Here is a 24,908-nt window from a genome sequence, read left to right on the forward strand (position 1 = left end):
TCTTCCCTGTCACCAAAATAACTTTTTATGTTGAATTTCTTTTTGTTGTTGTGCTTTGCTTATTTTCATCCCTTTTCTTTTCTTTTTCAAAAGCAACTCTTGATGTTGGGCTCTGCAACTATGGTGAAGGGAGCACTATTCCAAACTTCATATTCTTTGGATTTATAAGTTTTATAGTCTCTCAAGGTGGCCTGACCTAAAGCAATGTATGTTGAGGACAAATTTGTAGCTCAGTGGATTGAGAGTCAGGTCTTTAGATGGTATGTCCTAGGTGGAAATTTGGCCTCTAACACTTCCTAGCTGTGTGACCCTGAGAAAGTCACTTAACTCCCACTGCCTAGCCCTTACCACTCTTCTGCCTTAGAACCACATTGGTTCTAAGGCAGAAGGTAAGTGTTTAAATAAAAAAGTGAGATGTGTATTTAATACTCTCGCAGACAGTGCTCTGTTCTATGAGCAACCACAAACACTCTTTTATGTCCTGAAAATGTCCCTTGTTGCCACTGTGGCTGTAAGCTCTAATGTGTGATAGTGTTCGTTCTCATCTTGAGGTCACAACCCCAGACTGTGACCTCTATCTGTGTATGGCCTACATGATAAGAATCTTCTCCCCAGAACCAACAAAGGGACCCATGTAATCTATTTCTCAGCAGTTGTCTGATCTCCTTTGCTATCTGTGGCTGAGAGCTCCAGAAGTCCTTACTGATGTTTCAGTTCCAAGGCTTTTTGAAGTGGGGGGTACCTGCCTTGGCATGTTGCTTCGTAATTCACTTCCAACCTGGTGCAATATATCTTTTCTACCATCCTTCTGATATTTTTCCCCCTAAAAATATTTTACTTCATCTTTTGTGGGTTATGCTGCTTCAGTATTGATTCTGAAGTGTTATATCATGTTTTTTGGAGGGTATTTTGGTAGAGGTCAGATGGGTCTGTGTATATTCTTCACTATCTTATTTCCATTCCTTGTATACAAGTTTTTATTTTCATGTCATGCTATATATTGTTCTTATTGTCCAATTTATATAAGTCTCAATTATATTCAATATTAATGAAAATCACAGAGAAGGAAAAGAAAGAACAATAACTAAATTCAATAAAATTCATTAAAGTCCCAAGGTCTGCTGAGCAATCTTCCTGAAAAAAGTCATATAATTTATGGTACAATTTTAGTTTTCCATTCCTTTATGGTTAATATTTGAGAGAAGTTGAGGATTCTCTCCTCAAGAGAATCAGAAAAATAATGATGAAGAGGACATTTATAGATGATTTTCCTGAAATACCCCATAGAATCTAGTTTCAGGGTTGTTTTTTTTAATTTTTTGTTTATTTTTTAATAGTTGCCCTCATTATGCTTTTAAATAGGCCCTAAAGAAGTCACTGGTTCAAAACACTGAACTAGAAAAATATATATGTCAGTTCATCTTCCTATCAAACAAGATCAATAAAAATTAGAAAACTGAATACCTGGAGAGAATGTTGGAATAGAATGAGTAATATAGGCACTCTAGTAAAAAATCAGAAAAACTAAAAGTAGCAATAGAATAATATACTTTTCCACAAGTTTTATTGTTTTAGTTATAAGCCATGTGGATTGTGCTTTCATCTTTCTTGTACAAAATAAATATTGAAAATCACAGTTAGCTCCAAAGAAATTTGGATTATCGAAGAAATTGTCCATATAAAGCAGAAAGGAATGGAAACAGCTTTATGGGCTTTACAGTATCATGAAGCCTCATGTTCTCCTATCATTTTAATTGTAAGTTTATGGGCAAAAATAAAGCATGTGATTCGATCCTGTTTGTTTTTCTATCGTCGTATATACATTCATGTGAGAGACAATGTGCCATTATGAATAGAGGACTTGTGTCATAAATGGGATGATCTGGATTCAAGATTCTCCTCTGACACAAAATTAATGTATAACCTTAAATAAGTTATTTATTCTCTCGAGTTTCTAAGCAACACAGATAATAAATTTCAGAAGATGTTCTGACTTGAAGTGATAGAAGGATTTTTATCACCTGAGCATTCCCTATAACATAAATATCAAAAAAGATGCAAACTGCATGCAAAATTTTCAAGTGCTGGCCCTGAACCACATTTAAATAAAATTTGCAAAAGTTTAACCAAATAAAATATAATATAACATATGATTATTTGTGATTTTCTAAGTAAATACATTCTCAGTAGGGATACATTTTTATTTGAATTTGAGAGTAGTGCAATACATCATTGAAGTCAAGGATCTAGTCTCTATTCTTATAAACAATTATATATTACAATGCACTGGTCATGTAACATATTTGTGTTATTTTCTCTGAATTTATCATTTCATTTAAAAAACTGTGGACAGGATTTTAACCATGGGCCTTATTGTACACATGAGTTTCAATGGAAATACATGGAAGAGAAACAGTAGATATATCACTCTCCTTACTATGAGGATGTCATTTCCAAATGACTTCCCTGAAATTGTCAAATGAAGTCTAAAACTTATTTTATAAATGTAGAGAACTCCTGAGGAGGAAACACCTGCATTAATACTAATCAACAGTTTGTAATCTTAGTGATTTACCCTGCTAATTGGAAAGTATGAGAAGTCTTCTAACTTCTCATTGGTCGTTTAAGCCATGTGTCAAAAGCAAGAAACAGATTAATATTCATGGAATAACTATATCTAGAGGGCAATAGCTAATAATCATTTATGGAGCAATAAATGTGTTCTGAGCAATGCCAGGAACTGAAGAAACAAAAATGGCCATTTAGAATGAAAATCACATAGTTTTTCAATAGTTAGCATATACCAATATGATGAGAAATAAAGGTTTGAATTTTAAGAAAGTCTAGATATTAATATAATCTGTGTTCCTTTCTCCTTTTAATGAGTCAGATATTGGTTTTACAGGGTAAAATTACAGATAATATTAATATATTGGTGAGGCCCACAGTTACATTAGTTCTGCCAATAGGATTATATTTATGAAGTACATGAATGTCTTGTGATTTTACCTTCATTTAGAGGGTATGTTTATACCATGAACCAATGGATAGATGATAATAGACATCTGGTTCAATAATAGGCTTTTATAAAGAGTATAATTACTATCATAAAATGCAATTTATAAGTAAATGATGGAATATGTTTAGAAACAGGTGAGAGTGTCAGTTAGATGAAAGGATATTGAATATAAATAATTTATTTGTGATGAAAACAGTTTACAGTTATTTGCCTGGCCATGCACATAAAGTGTTCTTTATGTTTGGTATGGTGAGGGGTTACTATTATAGTGGAAGGGAGGAGAATATTGGTAATGAGTAATACTTAAAGCTTACTCTCATTGGAATTGGCTCAAAAAGGGAAGAACAGGCAGACTCATTGGGGGATAGAGTCCTTTCTTACTCTATAGAGAAGTAGAAGAGAAATAAGAAAGGGTTTGGTAGGAAGGGGAGCAATATAAGGGAAGGAGTAGTTGGGGGTGATTTAAAGACCTTGTACAGAAGGAGAAGATTAAGAAGAGTGGTGGTGGGAAGGGGAATAATATAGGGGAGGGGAAAGGTGGGATTGATTAAAAGGAATACACTTGTGCAGAGGGGAAGTGTGAAAAGGGAAAGGGCAAGATTTAAAGTGAAAATCAAGATGGAAGGAATTGCACAGATGGTAATTGTAACTGAATTTAAATGGGATGAACTCATGCATCAAAAAGAAGTAGATAGGGGCAGCTGGATAGCTCAGTGGATTGAGAGTCAGACCTGGAGACCGGAGGTCCTATGTTCAAATCTGACTTCAGACACTTCCCAGCTGTGTGACCCTGGGCAAGTCACTTGACCCCCATTGCCTACCCTTACCACTCTTCTGCCTTGGAGCCAATACACAGTATTGACTACAAGATGGAAGGTAAGGTTTAAAAAAAAAGAAGTGGATAGTAGTGTGGATTGAAAAACAGAATCTGACCATATATTGTTTACAAAGAGCACATTTGAAGTGGACAGACAGACACAGAGTAAAGGTAAAAGGCTGGAACAGAATCTCTTGTGCTTCAACTAAGACAAAAAGAGCAAGAGTAGCAATCATGAACTCAAAAGCTAAAGCAAAAATAGATCTGACTAAAAGATATAAGGAAGGTAGGTAATTACATCTTGATAAAAGGTGGCATAGACAATGAAGAAATATCAGAATCTAATATATATGTACCAAATGGTATAGCATCCAGATTTTTAAAGGAGAAACTAAAGGAGCTTAAAGAGAAAATAGATAGTAAATCCATACTAGTGAAAGACCTCAACCTTCCCCTACCAGAACTAGATAAATATAACAAAAAATAAAGAAGAAATAAGTAAGGGAAGTGAATGAAATTTTAGAAAAATTATATTTAATAGCTATTGGGAGAAAATTGAATAGGTATTAATATGGAATATATGATTTTTTCAGTAGTACATGGTACATATACAAAGACTAACCATGTATTAAGATATAAATCGTCACAATTAAAAGCAGAAAATCAGAAATAATGAAAGTAATTTTTCAGATCATAAAATAATAACCAATAAATGTTCATGGAAAAGAAAATTAAAAATTAATTAGAAACTAAATTATCTAATTTTCAAAACAGATGGGTCAAAGAATAAATCATAGAAACTATCACTGATTTCATTGAAGAGAATAACAATGAGAAGAAAAAATAAAAAAAAAATTAGGGAATAAAGCCAAACCAGTACTCAGGAGAAAATCTGTATCACTGAGTGCTACTATCAGTCAAATAGAGAAAAAGCAGAGCAATGAATTGGCCATACAACAACAGCAACACAGTCTAGAAAATGAATAAATTAGAAATCTCCAGTTAAAGACTAAATTGGAACTCATCAAAGTTAAAGGTGAAATTAATAAAATTAAAAGTAAAGTAACTGTTGGTCTAGTAAAAAAATACTAGGAGCTGGTTCTATGAAAAAGAAAACACAAATAAAATAGAGTATTTGTTAATTTTATTAAAAATAAGAAAGAAGAGAATCAAATTACCAGTATCAAAAATGAAAAGGAAATCAAAGCAATTATTAGGATGTATTTCACCCAATTATATGACAATAAATTTGATAATCTAGGTGAAATGGATGAACACTTACAAAAACATAAATTGCCCAGATTAACAAAATAGGAACTGGAATGTTTAAATAATTTCATCTCAAAAAAAAGAAATTGAGTAACTATCAATAATGTGTAAATAAGTATTTACAGACCACACCAGTGGAAATGTGAATTAGCTACAGCGGGGGGGGGGGNTAAGTATTTACAGACCACACCAGTGGAAATGTGAATTAGCTACAGCGGGGGGGGGGGTGAAGGGGATGAAGGGTAAAGTAAAAACATGACTTATGTACCCAGGGAAGTTTTTTCTAAAAATAAAAAAATTATTTAAAAAAATGGAATAGAAAAATTAATGAAATAATCCTAAGAGGCAAATGGAATCACAAGTGAATTCTAGTGAACATTTAAGGAATAATTAATCCCCAAACTGTACAACTATACTGCAAAATAATCAAAGAAAGATTCCTACATAATTATTTTTATGGCATAAATATGCCATTGATACTTATTGCAGGAAGATTGAAAACAGAGAAAGAAAATTACAAGCCAATTTCTTTAAAGGATATTGATGCAAAAATCTTAAATAAAATACCAAATATGGCAAAAATTTACACCAATACCAAAACTCCAACCTATATAGGTTTATTGAGAGGGGGTCAAGCTCCCAATAAAGCTGGACCATGGTCAAGATAAGCCAGATACCTTGAGACTTAGGAGATAAACCTTTTTTTGATGCCAAGAAATCTGATAATGTAGCGACAGAAAATACAATTGGAATTAAAATAGAAAGGATACAAAATTTTTCACATGGGCAGTTATTAATTAATGGTTCAAGTGCTCATCAAACTAGCAGATGTAAAAAAGATCACTGTGGGGTGGTAACATGTCTTTTATTGTAGCTGACTTTTCCAAGGTGTAGTATACAGAATTGGGGTCATATAGTTTTTTCTAGCTTTGGCTGAGTTCCAAAAGCTGTTAGGCTTTTGGAATCTTGAGGGAAAGAGACAGTTGACTGGATCTTCCGTAGAGGGAGGTGGTCAATGAGCAAGCTGCTTTGATTACCTAACTTTAATATTGAAATTTAGGCTAGCTTTGGTATATTTACTTAAGAAATTATTATTTTAGATAAACCCTTTATATCTTCCTTTCCTAATACCACCCCTGCTTTCCCTCCCTTACCTTAGTGTCTGTGAAGTTAATAAGGAGAGTAATCAGAGAGGAGTTAAATCTGTGAAGAGTTATCTAATTGACAGTATTAGTTATAGTTAGTCAAATCATCATTTATTCCCTTTAGATAGCCATAGCATTTTGTAAAGTGAGTTTAAAGGCAGGTCCTTACTCAGACTCCATCTTTACTTCCCTTCCCCCACCTGAGGTTCCTGAGACAACTGATAGGGCTTTCCTTTGATCCACCTTCCTAACAAACATCCTTCAAACAAAATAAACCCTTTCGTGTTTCAATAGCCCTATTAGTGTAATTTGTCTGTTAGTTATCAAGTGAGAAGAAGAGGGAAAGAGACAACATACTCTGGGCTTAGAGGGAAGCTGGGGCATCCATCTTGAAGGAAGGTGTTACTTCAAAACAGGTCCCTTCCTGTGAAATTAACTAAAGCCTGTTTGTTAATTTCAGTCTAGTCTATTTCCCTCAGCTTGTGTTTGAGTCTAAGTCCCAGTCTGTAAGCCTGCTGTGTTTGTCTGTTTAGTTTAACTTCTCTTCTCCCTAAAAGATCTCTGTTTCCCTTCTGTGTTATACTCCTGACTTCAGTCCTATTATACCCTGAATCTCCTTTAATCCCAGCCTACCTGAAACCGAGATTACCCACTTAGCAAGTCTCCAACATCCTCCTTTCAATTTCCCTTATCCCAAACACCTTTCCTCAAATTTACCCACATAACAAAGGTCTCTGCAGTAAGGTTTTGGGTGCGAGTTCTTTTTCTACTGACAATTATTATGAGATACTAGGAGTCAGCAGTTGGATGTCTCTCTGACTATCTTGTCATACAAAAAAAAGAGTAGTTCTCCACCCTGCCTGACTGTTTTGTTACACCAAAAATAAGGGCGTAGTGAGCAAAGTGGAAACTCTTGATTAAGGTCAAGATGTAAACAATATTTGACACCACTATAAACTGCATTTTTCTTAGCTAAAGTTTATAATTCCTAAAGCAAACTATATTATTTGACTATTAACTAAAAACTAATAATTGTGTTATAAAACTAATCATAGAGGCTAATACTATTATAATCATAAAAAGGGGTAGGAATTTATACACTCATACAGCAAAGAAACTATAACAGTATATACCACAAGTATTATTCATTATGACCAGTTGGGATTAGTACCAGGAATACAAAGCTAGTTTAATATTAGGAAAACCATCAGTATAATTGACCATATCAATAATCAAACTAATAGGATTCACATGATTATCTCAATAGACACAGAAAAAGCCTATGAAAAAATACAACACAAATTCCTACTGAAAACACAAGAAAACATAGGAACAAAAGAGTCTTTTCTTAAAGTAATTAGTAGCCTTTATTTAAAGTCATCAGCAAGTATCATCTGTAATGGGGATAAGTTAGAATCATTCCCAATAAGATCAGGAGTAAACAAGGATGCCCATTATCACCACTATTATTTAATATTGTCCTTAAAATGCTAGCTTTAGCAATTAGAGAAGAAAAAGAAATTAAACGAATTAAAGTAGGAAATAATGAAACTAAACTATGACTCTTTGTTGATGATATGATTGTATACATAGAGAATCCTTAAAAATCAACTAAAAACAAATTGAAATAATTAATAATTTAGCAAAGTTGGAAGATACAAAACAACCCCACACATATCATCAACACTTTTATATATTTCAAAAAAAAACTCAATAGCAAAATTTAGAAAGAGAAACTCAATTTAAAATCCCTCTAGACAATATAAAATGTTTGGGAATATGTTTGCAAAGACAAATGCAGGAATTAAATTAATGCCATTACAAAACACTTTTCACACAAATAAAATTATATATAGACAATTGGAATAACATTAATTGGTTGTATATAGGCCAAGTTAATATAATAAAAATTACAATCCTACTAAAATTAATTACTTTTTCACTGCCATACTTATCAAACTACCAAAAAAGTTATAAAACTAGAAAAAATAAAAAAATTCATCTGGAAGAAAGGTCAAGAATATTAAGGGAACTAAGGAAAGAAAATGTGGATGAATGGGGCCTATGAGTACCAGATCTTAAAATGTACTATAAGGCAGTGATTATCAAGACAATATGCTGCTGGCTAAGAAATAGAAGCATGGATGAATGGAATAGACTAGGGGTAAATGATCTCAGCAATCTAGTGTTTCACAAACCCAAAGATCCCAACTTAAATTAGAGAGTGAAAACCTTTCTATATCTGATTCTCCATTTGTCTGGCTAAGGCCATGCCACCAAGGGTTGCCAGAGGTCAAGAGTCAAGATAAACCACAGCACAGATAGAAAACCAAGCCCCATGACAGGTAAGGAAGTCAAGATCCCAGTTGGCTTTCCATTCCAGTTTTTAAAACTCAATATGCTCCACCTCATTGACCACTTTGCACTGGCTTTTCTAAGTTGAGGCTCATGCCGATGCCAGAAAATGCCAGTATCAGGCCATTAGATATGATGTGACTCTGTGACATCTATGTCCTACCTTTGAGATGCCCCAGGATAAAGGTTTTTTTTTTTTTACTTCTTTCATTCTGAATGATAAGGGGGCTTAGAGAGAGGAAGAGAACATAAAATTGAATTGAATCACAAAGTGGCAATATGAGAGTAACCAGTATAGAGTTGCCTGGAAAAGCATTGAGGTGTCAAGGGATTAGAGTTCAAAGTTCAATGAAGGGTAGGGAATTGTAAGTGAATCAAAAGGGAGAAATAAAAAGTCAATAAATTATAATTACTAAAGGAGATTTTAACTCCACCAAGGACGGTCCCAAGCCCGGCTGAAAAAGGAGGAGGGTTGGGCTCTAGGCTAGCAACCTCACCCCATAAAAATCTCACTTGCTATAGAAACTGCAACCTCATTAAACCAACAAAACCAACAATCACCTAGTCTGGAAGATTGCTCTCCAACAGTGTCCACGACGCGTGCTGGCAAAAGCCAACAAACTCCAGGCCTATGTCAAATCTTGAACACCAGATGGCCTGAAAAGATCTCCAATACCAGACTCTGGGAAAGAACAATTCAGTATCCCATCAGTCAGGACGCTATGAAAAAAAATATGGAATCCACCAGGGAGGAGAAAAGTTGGAAGGCCAAAACAGTCCTGGCAAAGATATACCCAGTTGGTGGAAGTTGCCCAGAACAGAGTCCGTTGGCGTGAGATGAGTGTGGCCCTATGCTCCTCTGGGAGTCAATAGGAATAATAAATAAAGGAGATTTTAGAATGCTTGAATATAGAGGTAGTACATTTTTGTATGAAGACAAGTGCAAAGAAGAGGGAGGGGAATAGATTTAGAATTAAAAGAATGCTTTGTCTATGGAACAAACATAGAGAATAGTGGAAAAGCTGGGTACTAATTGGTAGAAACTTGGGATCAGAAGAGTTGAGGAGGATGGGAATAAAGAATCAGGAAGTGGAGAGAGGAATCGTGTTTGAATGATGACCTATAGGAGTTCAGAATTCAGAGTTCACTGGTATATGAAGAATATGACCAAGAATGAGGATATTCATCAGTGAGTGGAGGACAAGATCTTCATTCTAAAGGAGGATGGAGTATAGGTTAAAGAAACTGCAATATGGAATGTGAGACACCATAGTCAAAGGTCCTGCTTTACTAATCCTTTATTTTATGAGTTGTGTATGTTAGGCATGAAAGAGTACAGGAGAAAATGGAAGTCAAAAACAGCACAATAGGAAAACAAATCATTCCCCATTAAATTTTCTCTTCCTCTTTTCTCAAGGGACTTGTGCTACAGGAAATGGAATACCTTGAGGAAAAAGGGAAGGTAGTTTCTCTTTGCACCAGAAATTCTCTGCATCCTGAAAGGCAGTAGGAGATTGAACATGTCTTGTGCTGTCACAGATGGAAGTTGTTGCTTTGGGACAGATGCAAGATACTTGCCTTAACATAGCAATCCCACAGTAGGAAAAGGAAGGCACAAGACTTCTTTTCTCAACACCATTACTAACAAGGTAGATAATTTTCAGGAAAGTATATTTGTTATGATGGTATAGTAAGAATGGCTAATGAAAAAACTAACCACACACACAGGTATGAAGTGGAATTATACTTGTTATAAATCTCCCATGATTCTCTTTAACATATAGACAATTTTTTGCGAATTATTTACAAGACAAATCTAATTGTCCATTTCACCCACAGGGCACAGCAAATGTTTCAAGAAATTCCATTCACAAATATGACAATCCTACTGCATATATATACCCATATTTGACTGAGTCTTTGTTATGTAACATACCTCAAATTTTCTCTAAATACTTCTACTTCTGTGTATTCTTGGAATCAAAATGCAGAGTGAAAGGAACCAGTGTAGTTTTACTTCTCACTAACTCTTTTCCACAATGATTTGATCAAGAAAATATTCATAGAGCCATTTTCCCACCCAGGGATGTTTAGAGACACTTGTATGATTTTGAGCATGAGACTGGATATGATTTTTTTCAAGAGATTTGGGGAAAGGAGAATATGTTTTTTCCTTCTTTCTATATTTTACCATAAATTTTTGCATCAAATACACAATGGCAACTATTCAATTTTCAGTTTTCTCTCCTATCTCATAGCATATATAATTTGAACCAATCTTAATGGTCAACTAGTCCAATATTTCACTTTAAAATAGAATATACTGATCCCTAGAAAGAATAAAATACTTCTACAATTTACTCAGAAGATAACTGAGTCAAAATTGTAGTCTTTCACAGTTATAAAATATTGTTCTTTTGTGTGTAATGTTTTCCTGGTTCTGCTTACTTTAACATTCATCTGTTCATGAAGCTCGTTCTGGGGTTTTCTGAAATCATGCTGTTCATCACTTCCTATAGATCAATAATATTGCATCACATTTATATACCACCATTTTTTTCAGCCATTCCTCAAGTGTTAGATATCCCCTCCTCAATTTCCAAATCTTTATCAGAAAAAACTACTATAACGTTTTTATGCAAAATTTCTATCAAGAAATTTTCTCTAATTTCCCACCCATTATGTTGTTTCTCTTCTAATCTCTGTGGCATATTTTTTGTTTTAAATTTGTAAATCATTTCTTATGACTTCTAAGGAATATTAGTTATTATGTTGATGTTTCAATAAAGAATACTAATCTTAGTAAAAGTCAAGGCAACAAGTATTAATAGCAGTATGTATTAGTAAAAACTGTGCCACAGGATGAAGAAATGAGATGTAATTAAAAATACTTTTTGTTATTATTCATGATCATGTTTGAGATTATTATTATCTAATAAGTATTATGTAAGACATAGGTGATCATTACGTATTCTTATTTCTAGAAAAATGTAGATTTGTAATCTGTTTTTATTTTAACTCTGATTTCAATGAGATCAAAAATATTGAGAAAAATATGAAAAGTGTCAACAACAATTTACCTGCTTTCTAAAATTTCATCTCTAGGTTAATAACTTTCTTTGTGATTTTTATATTTGAAATTTTATGATAGAAATAAGTGTTTGTAAGTTTCCTTGATACTATAGAATTCAAGCAAATTATTATCCTGATAAGGAAAACATATCTGTTGAAATGATATATTTTCCCCTAAAAGTTTTAGATTTTACTTTCCCTTTGCTTGGAATACTAATGTACATTATATTACTTGTTTTTGAAATTTCATGTGGTAAAGAGTTAAAAGCATTTTTTTAGAATTCCCAAATGGTTGAAGACCTAAGGGTTCTCACATTGTCCATGAGATCTGACACCAAAACGTTCTTGTATTCATCCTCATTCCTTTGAAATACTATAGCTAGGGAAGCAGTAACTCTGTATCCACCAAGCCTCCAGCTTAAAAGAAATATAGAAGCTAAAAGACATAATAATTTTGAAAGGAATCAAGAAGAAACATACTAGGAGTTTCTGCTGAGAGAACCTCCTTTCAAAGAGTAGATATAGCTGAGTGTCATGGCCTCTGCTACAACCCTGTTAATCTCTGAAATAAATATGAAAGCTTTTCTTAGCAGAGAAACTGAGAAATCCAGGAAATGTCCATCAACTATAGTCATAGTTAATGATACAAATAAAATTAGAAGAATATTTTTAAGGTAGGAAATTACCACAAAATTCTGTAAAGTCAAGAACTATAACTATTCTATCTAGAAAGATATTTGTTATAACAATTACTAATGAGTAGAACTAATTTCTGCTGCTACTATTCCACTTAACCAAAACATGGGTCCACTATCCTCCACCCCCATCTTTATGCATTGCTTAAGTTAAAACAATAAGGACAAAGACAAAAAAAAACAAAATAAAAATGGTTTTTATTGTTCATAGAATTCATTTTCTTTTTTTTTTTGAGTTTTTGTTTCCCAGATGTAATTTTTATAGGACCATTTCCATTCATTCATTCATTTATTCATTTTCTGTATCTTTGTGTATCTTTCTCCTGCCTCTCTGTCTCTCTCTCTGTTTATGTTCATCATCTCTTTAACTGACTCCTTATAGAATTTTAATCAAAAGATATCATGAACACTTTGAAATTTATTCTCCCCCAAATTAGACTGCAGACACATAATAATGCTTTTCCTGTATTTACTTAAAATTATCTTCATCCCCAAGGCCATTCCTTGTTCAATCTACTCTGTTTTGTCAAGAGAATACCACTCTTTGGAAATCCTAGTTTCAAAACATTGGTGTCACCTTCAGCTCCTTATTCTCCCTCACTTCACATATTCATTTAATCACTTGAAAATCTTGTTATTTTTACCTCTACCACATCTCTTGCATCCATCCTCATCTTTCCATTCACAGAGCCAATATTCTAGTTCAGACCCTCATGACCTTTTGAATATTTCAAGAATCAAGTTCAGGCTCCCATAACCTTCTGAATATTGCAAAAGCCTCTTAATTGGACTGCTTGTCTCCAGTCTTTCCTGATTCCAATCTGGTTGCCAAACAATTGTTTTTACACTTTGCTTTTTTTTTTTTAACATTTTTTTAAACCCTTAACTTCTGTGTATTGGCTCCTAGGTGGAAGAGTGGTAAGGGTGGGTAATGGGGGTCAAGTGACTTGCCCAGGGTCACACAGTTGGGAAGTGTCTGAGGCCGGATTTGAACCTAGGACCTCCCGTCTCTTGGCCAGACTCTTAATCCACTGAGCTACCCAGCTGCCCTTACACTTTGCTTTTTAAATAAGAACTTAATAACTTTCAACAAATAAGATTTCTTCATGAAAGAACAAAAAAGGAGGCTTGAGTATGAGACTGTAAACTTTTAAATACAATTTAAATTCTTTAAATTTATGCTAAAAACCTGTCTGGACCTGTCTGGGAGTCCAGAAGTCCTAGGTTCTAGGCCCTTACTAGCTGTGTGATTCTGTTCAAGTCACTGAACATGATTGTCTAGTCATTGCCATTCCTCTGCCTTGGAAAAAACATAAAATGTTGATTTTAAGATGTAAGGTAAAGGTTTAAAAATATTGAAAGCAATAAGAATATAACTAACTTGTTTATTCGTTTTATCTTTTTAAAATAATTTATTTACCTATTAAGAAATTTTTTGTGGTTACACAATTCATGATTTTTCCCACCCTGCTTCATTCACCCCTGCCAGAGCTGACAAGCAATTCTACTGGGTTTATATATTTATCAATGTTCAAAACCTATTTGCATATTATTTATAATTGTAATAAATTGATCATTTAAAGCCAAAATCTCCAATCGTGTACCTATCAAACTATGTGATCACTCATATGTTTTTCATCCACATTTCTACTCCCACAATCTTTTCTCTGCATGTGGATAATATTCTTTCTTATAAATTCCTCTGGATTGTCCTGAATCATTGCAAGGCTGCTAGCAGCAAAGTATTAAATTCTATTGTACCACAATGTATCAGTCTCTGGGTATAATGTTCTCCTGGTTCTGCTCCTTTCATTCTGCATCAATTCCTGGAGGTCTTTCCAGGTCATATGGAATTCCTCAAGTTCATTATTTCTTTCAGCACAATAATATCCCATCACTATCAGATACCACAATTTGTTCAGTCATTCCCCAATCGATGGACACCTCCACCATTTTCTAATATTTTTGCAACCACGAAGAGTGTGGCTATAAATATTTTCATACAAATATTTTCCCTGATTATCCCTTTGGGGTATAAACTCAGCAGTGCTGTGGCAGGATCAAAGGGCAGGCAATCTTTTAAAGCTCCTTGATCATAATTCCAAGTTGTCCTCCAGAATGGTTGGATTCATTCACAACTCCATCAGCACAGTATTAATATCCCAATTTTGCCACATACCCTCCAAAATTTGTCACTTTTCTTTGCTGCCATATTGGCCAATCTGCTTGATGTAAGGTTATAGCTCAGAATTGTTTCTATTTGCATTTCTCCAATCAAGAAGGATTTAGAACATGTTTTCATGTGATTATTGATATTCTGATTTCTTCCTCTGACAACTGCCTAGTCATATCCCTTGACCATTTGGTGATTGGGGAATGGCTTGATTTCTTGTAAATTGGACTTAATTCCTTATGTGTTTGAGAAATGTCAGAGAATTTTGTTAGAAATATTTTTCCCAGTTTGTCACTTTCCTTCTAATTTTTGTTACATTGGTTTTATCTTTTAAACTACTTTTTTGTTTCTTCATATTTTTATGAGAATTATTGATTGGATTTTATTTCTTTTTTTTGCATTCATATAACTACCAGTTAAATACCTACTATACTCTTTTCCATATAGTACCATTCCTTTTAAACAGAAAAAAAATATTAAGCAAAATGTATTATATATTGTCCAGGCTTGAAATATATGTTTCATTTTGTAGCTCTAATCAAATACCTCTCTAATGAGATGTGGGTAAGATAACTATCTCCAGTCCTTTGAAGTTATGATTAGTTACTGCAATGATCAGAGTTTTGTCATCTTTCAAAAATGTTTTCCCCTATATAATTGTGGTCAGCATTTAAACTGCTTTGTTTATTTTTTAAATCAGTTCATATAAAACCTCCCACATATTTCATCACAGGTATAGTCATATTTATAATTTCTTCTAAAAATCTATTCTATTAATAAAACAATTTTTCAGTCATTCTCAAATTAATGGAATCCAATTTATTTTCAAGTGTTTTCTATAGTAAAAGTATATGCACATTTAGACATACACAAATTCAAATATATATGTATGTATGTATATAAATATGCATAAGTACACATTTGTAGACATTAATTCTTTCCTTCTTTCTGACTTCTTTTGTTATACACATGAAGTAGTGGTAAAATTGGTAAATTTTAGTGACTTTTTGTGCATATTTCCATATTGCTTTTCCTAGTGATTGCACCAATTTATATTTCCACCAAGATTGCACTGTTGTGTCTGTTCTTTCACTGACTCTGTAACCAATTGCCATTTTGATTGATGAAGTAAATATTTTATGGTGTCATAAGTATTAGATGTAGAAGAGACCTTTGTTATCATTCATATTATGAATTAGATGAGGATATTGAGACTCAGAAACGTTATGTAACTGGCTCAACATAACAAGAATAAAGAAGACAGCAGAGAGGAGATTCAGATGCAAATTCCAGGATCTTATGTTATATTACATTTATTTTATCTTTTTTATTTAAATTTATTGTTAATGAGCATTGATTTAATGGCATTGTGCAACATTTTCCCTTTAAAATTAGGAGAAGAGTATTTGTAGAAATAGAAGATCTAAGAGATCCTTTCTTTCATTTTTTGCGACATTTTACCTGTTTGGAAAATAGACATCTCAGAATATGTATTAAAAAAAGTTACCATGTTCTCATTTTTAGTTACAGTAAGACATTTTGAAAAGTCATTATACTCTTACTATTGTGGTATGTATGTCTTGGCTAAGATAGCTGGGGTTTTAGTGCCATTATCATTTTAGTAATGAAAGTCTAAAAAGATCTAACCTCCTCTAATGCTTTACTAAATTCAGATGCCACCAGGTTCCAACTAGGAGGCAAAAAGCTACAGGTGAACTATGAACCAACTTCAGCTTTGATACATAAACTTTCAGTGTAACTTCTAAGTAAGTTGTAACATCAAGCTAGGAGTAGAATATTCTATTCAGAGCCAGAGCTAGCATATGTATAGAATTTTAATGTTTACAAACTGCTTAAACTTGAAACAATACTATGAGGTAGATGTTATTTATTATGCCCACTTAAAGAAAGCAGAAAGAAGTTAAATGATTTACCCAAAGTCACACAGCTAGTAACAGTCTAAAGTCATAATGAAACATCGATCTTCCTGAGAACAGATCCTCCTCTATCCATTGTTCTACCTAATTGATAAATTTATTTGAGTTATATTAAGAGTAACATTTTTAAAATATATAGATGTTGTTTAACACTTTTCTTCAGGTATTTTTACGTGTATTTTCTCTAATTAAGATTTTAAAATTCAATTCATATTAAACTTTAAAGAAGGGACATTTACAATGAAATAATTGATTTTCTTTAATTGAATGTATAATAATATATATGTACAAATTATTATACAAAATGTATAATAATCTCTGTCTAGAGAAATCTTTGCTTGCTTTGATTATATTTCTAAATAAAATATTTTTCTCTCAGTAAAAACCTTGAATAGAAAACAAATATAGTTAATATTGGAGTGGTGGGTTCAAAACCACACAAAAATATTTGAAATACAGATCTTTTAAAATCATGTGACATTAAAAATTTTAAATTTTATCCTCAGTCTTTTGAGATGAATAGAAGGAAAATGAATTAAATGCTATTTGTTAACAATAGAAAGTGGAATTAATTATACACATGTTCATTCAGGACCAACATTAACTGATACTTTTCTATTTATTATATGCTAGACATTACTCAAATAACATTACCAAAAAAAAACCCCAAACCATCCTCATCATGAAATGTAGTTCTGCTCCAAGAATATAATTATTAGTGCTATAGACAGGGGAATGAGAAGAAATTAAACACTAGCTTTTGTGAGGAACCTGTACAGACATAGCCTGATAGAAATTGAGTTTCTTCAAAACATATATCTAAATGCTGAGTTTTGAATGGAATTGCTAGTGATTTGCATTATCTCAGCATAAGATTACTGAAACTCTCCTGGACTTTTTTATTGAGCACTTGCTTATACTCTGCAATTTAAAAGTCTTTATACTTATTTCTCATCTTGCCCCCTGTGAGTTTTCTATGTTTCATCCATTCATTGCTTTTCCTAAGTCCATAAAATGTATATTTGAGTATGTCTCTGTATGTATATATGAGGGATAATATGTCTACCAAATGTTATTCTTTATAAGAAAATCTCCTTGACTTCTAATAGAACTCTTCTTTTAACAACCCTGTTTCCCTTCAGCTTCTTAAACCCATTTAGGCCTAATTCCTTAAATCACAAAGTATAATTTGTCTCCTATTGTTTTTTTTTTACCTTTCTATCTAGGTAGAGAAAAAGGTTATATCACATAGTATATTTAGGACTGATTACTATATGAGAAATATAATGCCGCCCCTACAGAAAGACAAATAAATGCCTTTAATTTGGTGTTATCACAATTTAATCTAGTGATGAAGATAGGCCTGGAAGTTCTTAATTCTGACTTTTTGGTATTGTTACTTGTCCTTATACCCTTTTTTGAAAACATCAATTATCTATATTTACATCACCATTTCCTGAAAATACATTTTTCTTACTGATGCCTCTTAGGTTTCTTAGCTTCCTTCAAGGATTAGATAAGGTGTCATTCCCTTTAAGAAACTTTTGTTGATATAATAGGTTTTATTTTTTTCCTTTCTCAAGTTGTCTTGGATTTATTTTTCTGTCTACATTTATGTCCCTCCATTAGAGAGCAAGTTTCCTCAGGTAAAAAAGTTATTTTTCACTTTTATCTTTATATTTTAAAGAAATAAATACTTATTGAATTAAATAAGCTGAATTGTTTTTAAAAAGTATTTCTTTGTTCTACATATTTCTTTATATTTTCCCTTCACCTAGAAATAAAAAAAGAAATAATACAACAGTAATGATAATAATGAAACATGAGAAATATTTGTACTCATATATAACACTTAAATTAATGGAAATGCAATTCAATTAATCAATAAACAAGGATTGATTAAGCATTTGCTCTATGCCAAAAGGTGTCCTTGGAATTATGGGAGTAAAAATGTGTCAGTTCCTTCTTTCAAATGCTTTATATTCTATTAAGAAAATATGTTTTTGATTCACAGATCCACAAATGAAGAAATGTACAAATTAAATGTTCGATGATTTCTGGCTAGCACTAACAATAATGGAATGAAGAAGAACCTTTAGAAGGAGATGGCATAAGATGAGTCTTGAAGTTAACTATGTTTTCTAAATGGTGAAGAGGTTAAATTATTCTAGACATGCAAGAAAGCCTGTGCAAAGGCATGGCAGTATGATATGTATCATAATGTTTGGTAAATAGCAAATAGGCCAGTTTGCCTGGAAAAATGAATACATGTTGGTAAGGAAATACTTTGGGATAGAGTGCTGGTGATGAAAATAGTGCAAAATTAGCCTTAAAGGGCAGATTGGTGTCAGATTATGAGATTTATTATGTGCATGGCTGTGCCTGTGTGGATTTGTATTTGTTTTTAGAGTATTTCAAATTTCTTCATGTAGGTAGCATGTAATTTTTTGTGTATATTCTGCTATGTAGTAAATAGCATTGGTTAAACTCAATTGGAGGTTGATCCCTGCCAGTTGGACATTTACTTAAAAAAACACAAATTAATATACTCTATTTTAAACTGCATTTTATTTCTTTATAAATATTTAATAACTATATTTGCATCTACATTGTACCACGATTTGTAGTTCTGGCTAGAGCACATTTTTATATAGATTCGATCCTTCAATCTTCAATGTCTCATAAAAATAAGTATATAAATAATCATGAAAAAACTATGAGTTGGACAGGGCTATATTTTACAAAACAATATCACTGGTCATTTAAAAAATTACAAGATATTTTTACCTATTTCAAAAAATTAAAAGTTAAGATTTCTAACAGTAGAACTTATAGGGAATCTAATTTATTACAAGGGGGAAAAAACCTATTTCAGTGAATCTCAGTCAAATCTTGGCAGACAAAAATTTTAATCTTTTAATATGGCAATCATGAAATAACTCTTGTTTTTATCACAGATCCTGCCAAATGCAAAAATATTACGGCATAAAGCAGACTAAAGGGACTCAAGCCCTATCCTAAATATAAGCACAAGGTTTACAAATTGCTAATTGTTATTTCTGGTGATGATTTTGAATGGATTACTTGTAAAATATGTGGAATGACTAATTTTATTTTTCTAATAGATCAATAAACTCAGGATGGACATTTCTTTTATTATTGTGAGTTTCAGTCACAAATGCAATATTACTTCTATTATTTATCATATAATCAATTAAAATGTTATCAAACATCTACTGTATTTTCAATATATTCTCCTTAGAAAAAGTACTCAATATATTGTAGATAAACATAGGAAATTTATTAGCTATAGTCCTCATTCTTAGCTTATAATCAGCTTCCTTCCATTTTCCCTCATGTGTTTCTTTAGAAATTATTTTACTGGGGATGGGGGTGGGAAGAGCAGAGACAATATGGTGGCTTAGTAGAAGGAATACCTGAAATGACTCTGACAGTTCTTCCAAATTTATCTTTAAAAAGGAGCTCAAAAGAACAGGAGTCAAAAACCAACAACAAGATGGAGAGAAGGGACTTTCCTGTGGAAAACAACATGAAAATAGGCACTATTACCAGCACCACCACCTCCTCTTCCTTTTTCTCCTCTTTCTCCTCCTCCTCCTCTTCCTCAACCTTCTCTTTCTTCTCCTCCTTCTTCTTTTTCTCCTTCTTCTTGTTTTTGCTCTTCTATCTCCTTCATCTCCATCCTAGGGCAGTGATGGGCAAACTTTTTAAAAAGGGAGCCAAAGGAAAGGGAATGCTCATCTTTCAGTCTGTTTCTAAGGTAACTCTTTTGAAGTTTCATTGTATTGTATCCTACTCATTGTATTAATCAGATTAGAAATAAAGTCACGGGGCCAGATAGAACATTTTAGGGGGCCACATCTGGCATGCTGGTCATAGTTTGCCCATCACTGGACTAGGGCAGAGAAACATTGCAAAAAATGCAAAAAAGCAGAAATAATAAATGCAATCTTTTCAGATGATAATGTAATAAAAAGTTATTAGCAAGGATACATGCAGAGGCACACCAAAAACTAATTGGAAATTAAATAATATGATTAGCCAAAATAAGTTAGGTAAAGGACATATCATAGAAACAATTAATAATTTCACTGAAGAGAATGACAATGATGAGACTTCTTACCAAAACATATGGGATGCAGTCATAGCAGTTCTAAGGGGAAAATTTATATCATTTAGAGCATATATTAACAAGTTAGGGAGGGCAGAGGTTAATGAATTGGGTGGGCATGCAACTTAAAAAACTAGAAAACAAAGTAAAAATCCCCAGATGAAAACTAAATTAGAAATCCTAAAAATTAAAGGAGAAATTAATATAATTGAAATAAAATAAATATTGAATTAATAAATAAGACTAGAAGCTAGTATTCTGAAAAAAAAGATAAAATAAACAAAGTACTGGTAAATCTAATAAAAAAAGAAAGAAGGAAACCAAATTAACAGTATCAAAGATGAAAAGGGAGACCTCACCTCTAATGAAGAAGAAATTAAGGCAATCATTAAAAACTATTTTGCCCAAATATATGGCAATAAATATAGCAATCTTGGTGATATGTATGAATATTTACAAAGATATAAATTGCCTAGATTAACAGCAGAAGAAATAGAATACTTAAACAATCTAATATCATAAAAATGAATTGAATAAGCCATCAAAGAACTCCCTATGAACAAATTGCCAGGGCCTGATGGATTCACAAGTGAGTTCTATCAAATCTTCAAAGAACAACTAAAGCCAATACTATACAAATTATTTGACATAATAAGCAGAGAAAGAGTCCTACCAAATTCCTTTTAAGACATTAATATCATAATGATTCCAAAGGCAGACAGACCAAAAAACAGAGAAAGAAAACTACAGACCAATCTCCCTAATGAACATAGATGCAAAAATCTCAAATAGCAAAAAGACTCAAGCAAGTGATCATGTAAGGATGGTTCAACATCAGTAAAATCATCCACATAATTGAGCATATCAACAAGCTAGCAAACAAAAATCACATGATTATCTCAAAAGATGGTGAACAATCCTTCAATAAAATACAACACCCATTGCTATTGAAAACACTAGAAAGTATAGGGATAGAAGGACCTTTCCTAAAAATAATAAACAGTATATATGTTAAAGGAAAGAATTTAAAACTAGAGTTAGAAAAAATTACAAAATGTAGAATAAATAATTTTGAGTACATTAAATTAAAAAGGTTTTGTACAAACAAAACCAATGCAACCAAAATTAGAAGGCAAGCAATAAATTGGGGGAGGATGTTTATAACAAAAAAACTCAGACAGAGGTCTAATTATTCAAATTTATAAGGAGCTAAATCAATTGTACAAAAATCAAACCATTTCCCAATTGATGAATGGGCAAGGTATATGAATAGACAATTTTCAGATAAAGGAATCAAAACTATCAATAAGCATATAAGAAAGTGTTTTAAATCTCTAATAATTAGAGAAATGCAAATCAAAACAACTCTGATGTACCACCTCACACCTAGCAGATTGGGTAAAATGACAACAGGGGAGAGTAATGAATGTTGGAGGGGATGTGGCAAAATTGGGACATTAATGCATTTTTGGTGGAGTTGTGAATTGATCCAACCATTCTGGATGGCAATTTTGAACTATGCCCAAAGAGTGCTAAAAGACTGCCTGCCCTGTGATCCAGCTATAGCACTGCTGGGTTTAAACCCCAAAGAGATCATAAGGATAAAAGATTTGCACAAAAATATTTATAACCGCTCTCTTTGTGGTGGCAAAAAAAAACTGGAAAACTAAGGGATGCCCTTCAATTGGGGAATGGCTGGACAAATTGTGGTATGTGTTGGTGATGGAATACTATTGTGCTCAAAGGAACAATGAATTGAAGGAATTCCATGTGAACTGGAATGACCTCCAGGAATTGATGCAGATTGAACGGAGCAGAACCAGGAGAACATTATACACAGAAATGGATACCGTGGTAAAATCGAATATAATGGACTTCTCTACTAGCAACAATGCAATGATCCAAGACAACTATGAGAAAGAATGATATCTACATTCAGAGGCAGAACTGTGGAGTAGAAACACAAAAGAAAAACAATTGCCTGATTACTTGGGAGGATGAGGATATAATTAGGGATATTGACTCAAAATGAGCACCCTAGCGCAAGTATCAATAATATGTAGATAGATCTTGATCAATTACATATGTAAAACCCAGTTGAATTGTGCATCAGCTATGGCAGTGTGTGGTAGGAGGGGAGGGATAGAACATGAATCCTATAACCATGGAAAAATGTTGTAAATTAATTAGTTAAATAAAAACTTTAAAATTAAAAAAAAAGTTTTTCTTTGAGGTGTTTGGCTTGCTGCAGTGTTATCCTTATGTATGTTCTTTACAGTAACTTAAGATAAATGAAAGTTAGCTAATGTGTCCGTCCCCTCTCCTCTGAAGGTTCCAAATCCATTAATCTTGTACTGAAACCAGATCTTCAGTTTAGTGTAGGTTTTCTCATCAGGATGAGGATCACTACTTATTGAATATGCTGGTAATTCAAAATATTGTGGACTTGTAATTACTACAAAATACTTGTAAGCTATAGAAAATTGGAGGAAAGTTGCTCTTTGGTGGATACTGTTCCTTTAGAGCAAATTTCCACATATTTGATGACAGTTCCCCACCTCCATCCCATTCTTATTCTTCAATACAGAATCACTTTAAAAAAAAGATAAAACCCTTCCACTCTCCCTCAGAATGGGGTTTCTATTAGTGGAATTTGTACAACAACCTTCTTTATTTTTTTATACTTCACCTCCCTTGGCATTATTACGTAGTAGTCCATTCCATGGTGTGATGATGGAATTTCTTTATTTTTAAACCCTTACCTTCTGTCTTGGAGTCAGTACTATGTATTGGTTCCAAGGCAGAAGAGTGATAAGGGCTAGGCAATGGGGATCAAGTGACTTGCCCAGGGTCACACAGCTGGGAAGTGATTGATACCAGATTTGAACCTAGGACCTCCCATCTCTAGGTCTGGACCTGTAATGATGGAATTTCTAAACAATTCTCCCTTGCAAGACATGGAATGTATGGTCTTTTATGGGAAAGAGAAAAAAAATCCCTCCAACTATAAAATAGTTTGAAAATAGTTTGTAGTTTTCTTTTAAAGCAAAAATAATTCAAATCACAAAATGTGTATTGTTATTATTTTATATCTTGGTATACTATAGCTGCTTTTGCAAACTCATACAAGAAAATGTTTTTTTTTCTTAAAAGAGAGATTTATTTGAGCAGTTGGGTAGAGTTGGCACTCTATGGGGGGAAAAAACAAATGTCTCTTCAGAAGCTTACAAATGAGGATAGATTAGGGACAGAATGATTCTTTTCTGAGCATTTGAAGAGGGAAAAGAGAAGAGAGGGTGAAAGGAATACATCAATGTGGAAGAGGAAGGGGAGAAAAAATATGATGGAATGTGTGAGGGCAGTGGGCAATAGATGAATTGTACTTTTGCCTGAAACATACAAAAGAGAGTTGAATACACATACACTCTTAAAATGGTAGTAGGAATTTTGGGACAGTCTGTACCTTGAATTCAACAGAGAAACAATTGGAGATGGGCGGAGATGGGAGTGGAAGGGATAGTTATGAGGGAAGATGATATTCTGATCTTGAAGGAGGTGATTCAAAGGGGAAAAAAGGGGGGAAATGAGAATCTGATTGGGGATATCTTAGATAGCCTCTAGAGGGCTGGGGAATGACTGAATAGACTTACATATGAATGACTGTTATGGAATATAATTGTGTAGTAAGAAAATAATGAAATAAGATGATTTCAAAGAATCCTGGGTAGCAGGAATGAATGCAGAGTGAAGTGACCAAAATCAGGGCAACAGAACCTAGTAAAGAAAGAAAACTCTGTTCTGTGGAGTCAGCTAGATGGCTCAGTGGATTGAGAGCCAGGCCTAGAGATGGAGCTCCTAGGTTCAAATCTGACCTCAGACACCTAACTGTGTGTCCCTGGGTGAGTTCCCTATTGCCTGGCCCCCATTGCCTAGCCCTTACCACTCTTCCAACTTGGGACCAATATGAAATATTGTTTTTAAGATGGAAGGAAAGGGTTTCTTTTTTAAAAAGACAACTTTGAAAGAGGTAAGATGGGGCAGGTAGGTGGCTCAGTGGATATAGAGCCAGTTCTATCTACAGTGTTATGTTTGTAATAACAGGGGTGTTGGGAAGCTGATGGACTGGCCTGAGCTAGGTACCAACAGGACATTCTCCTCCCCGACACACAGGCTTGAGTGAGGGGCAAGTGTTCCTTGCTCTCAAACCCCTACCACTCAGCAGTTGGTTTTCAGTTAAAAATGGAGACTGAGCAATGACTTCTGACAAGGCTCAGCAAAGCTAATCTCTAATGAT

This window comes from Gracilinanus agilis, chromosome 2 (genome assembly GCF_016433145.1).
Source record: "Gracilinanus agilis isolate LMUSP501 chromosome 2, AgileGrace, whole genome shotgun sequence".
NCBI lineage: Eukaryota > Metazoa > Chordata > Mammalia > Didelphimorphia > Didelphidae > Gracilinanus > Gracilinanus agilis.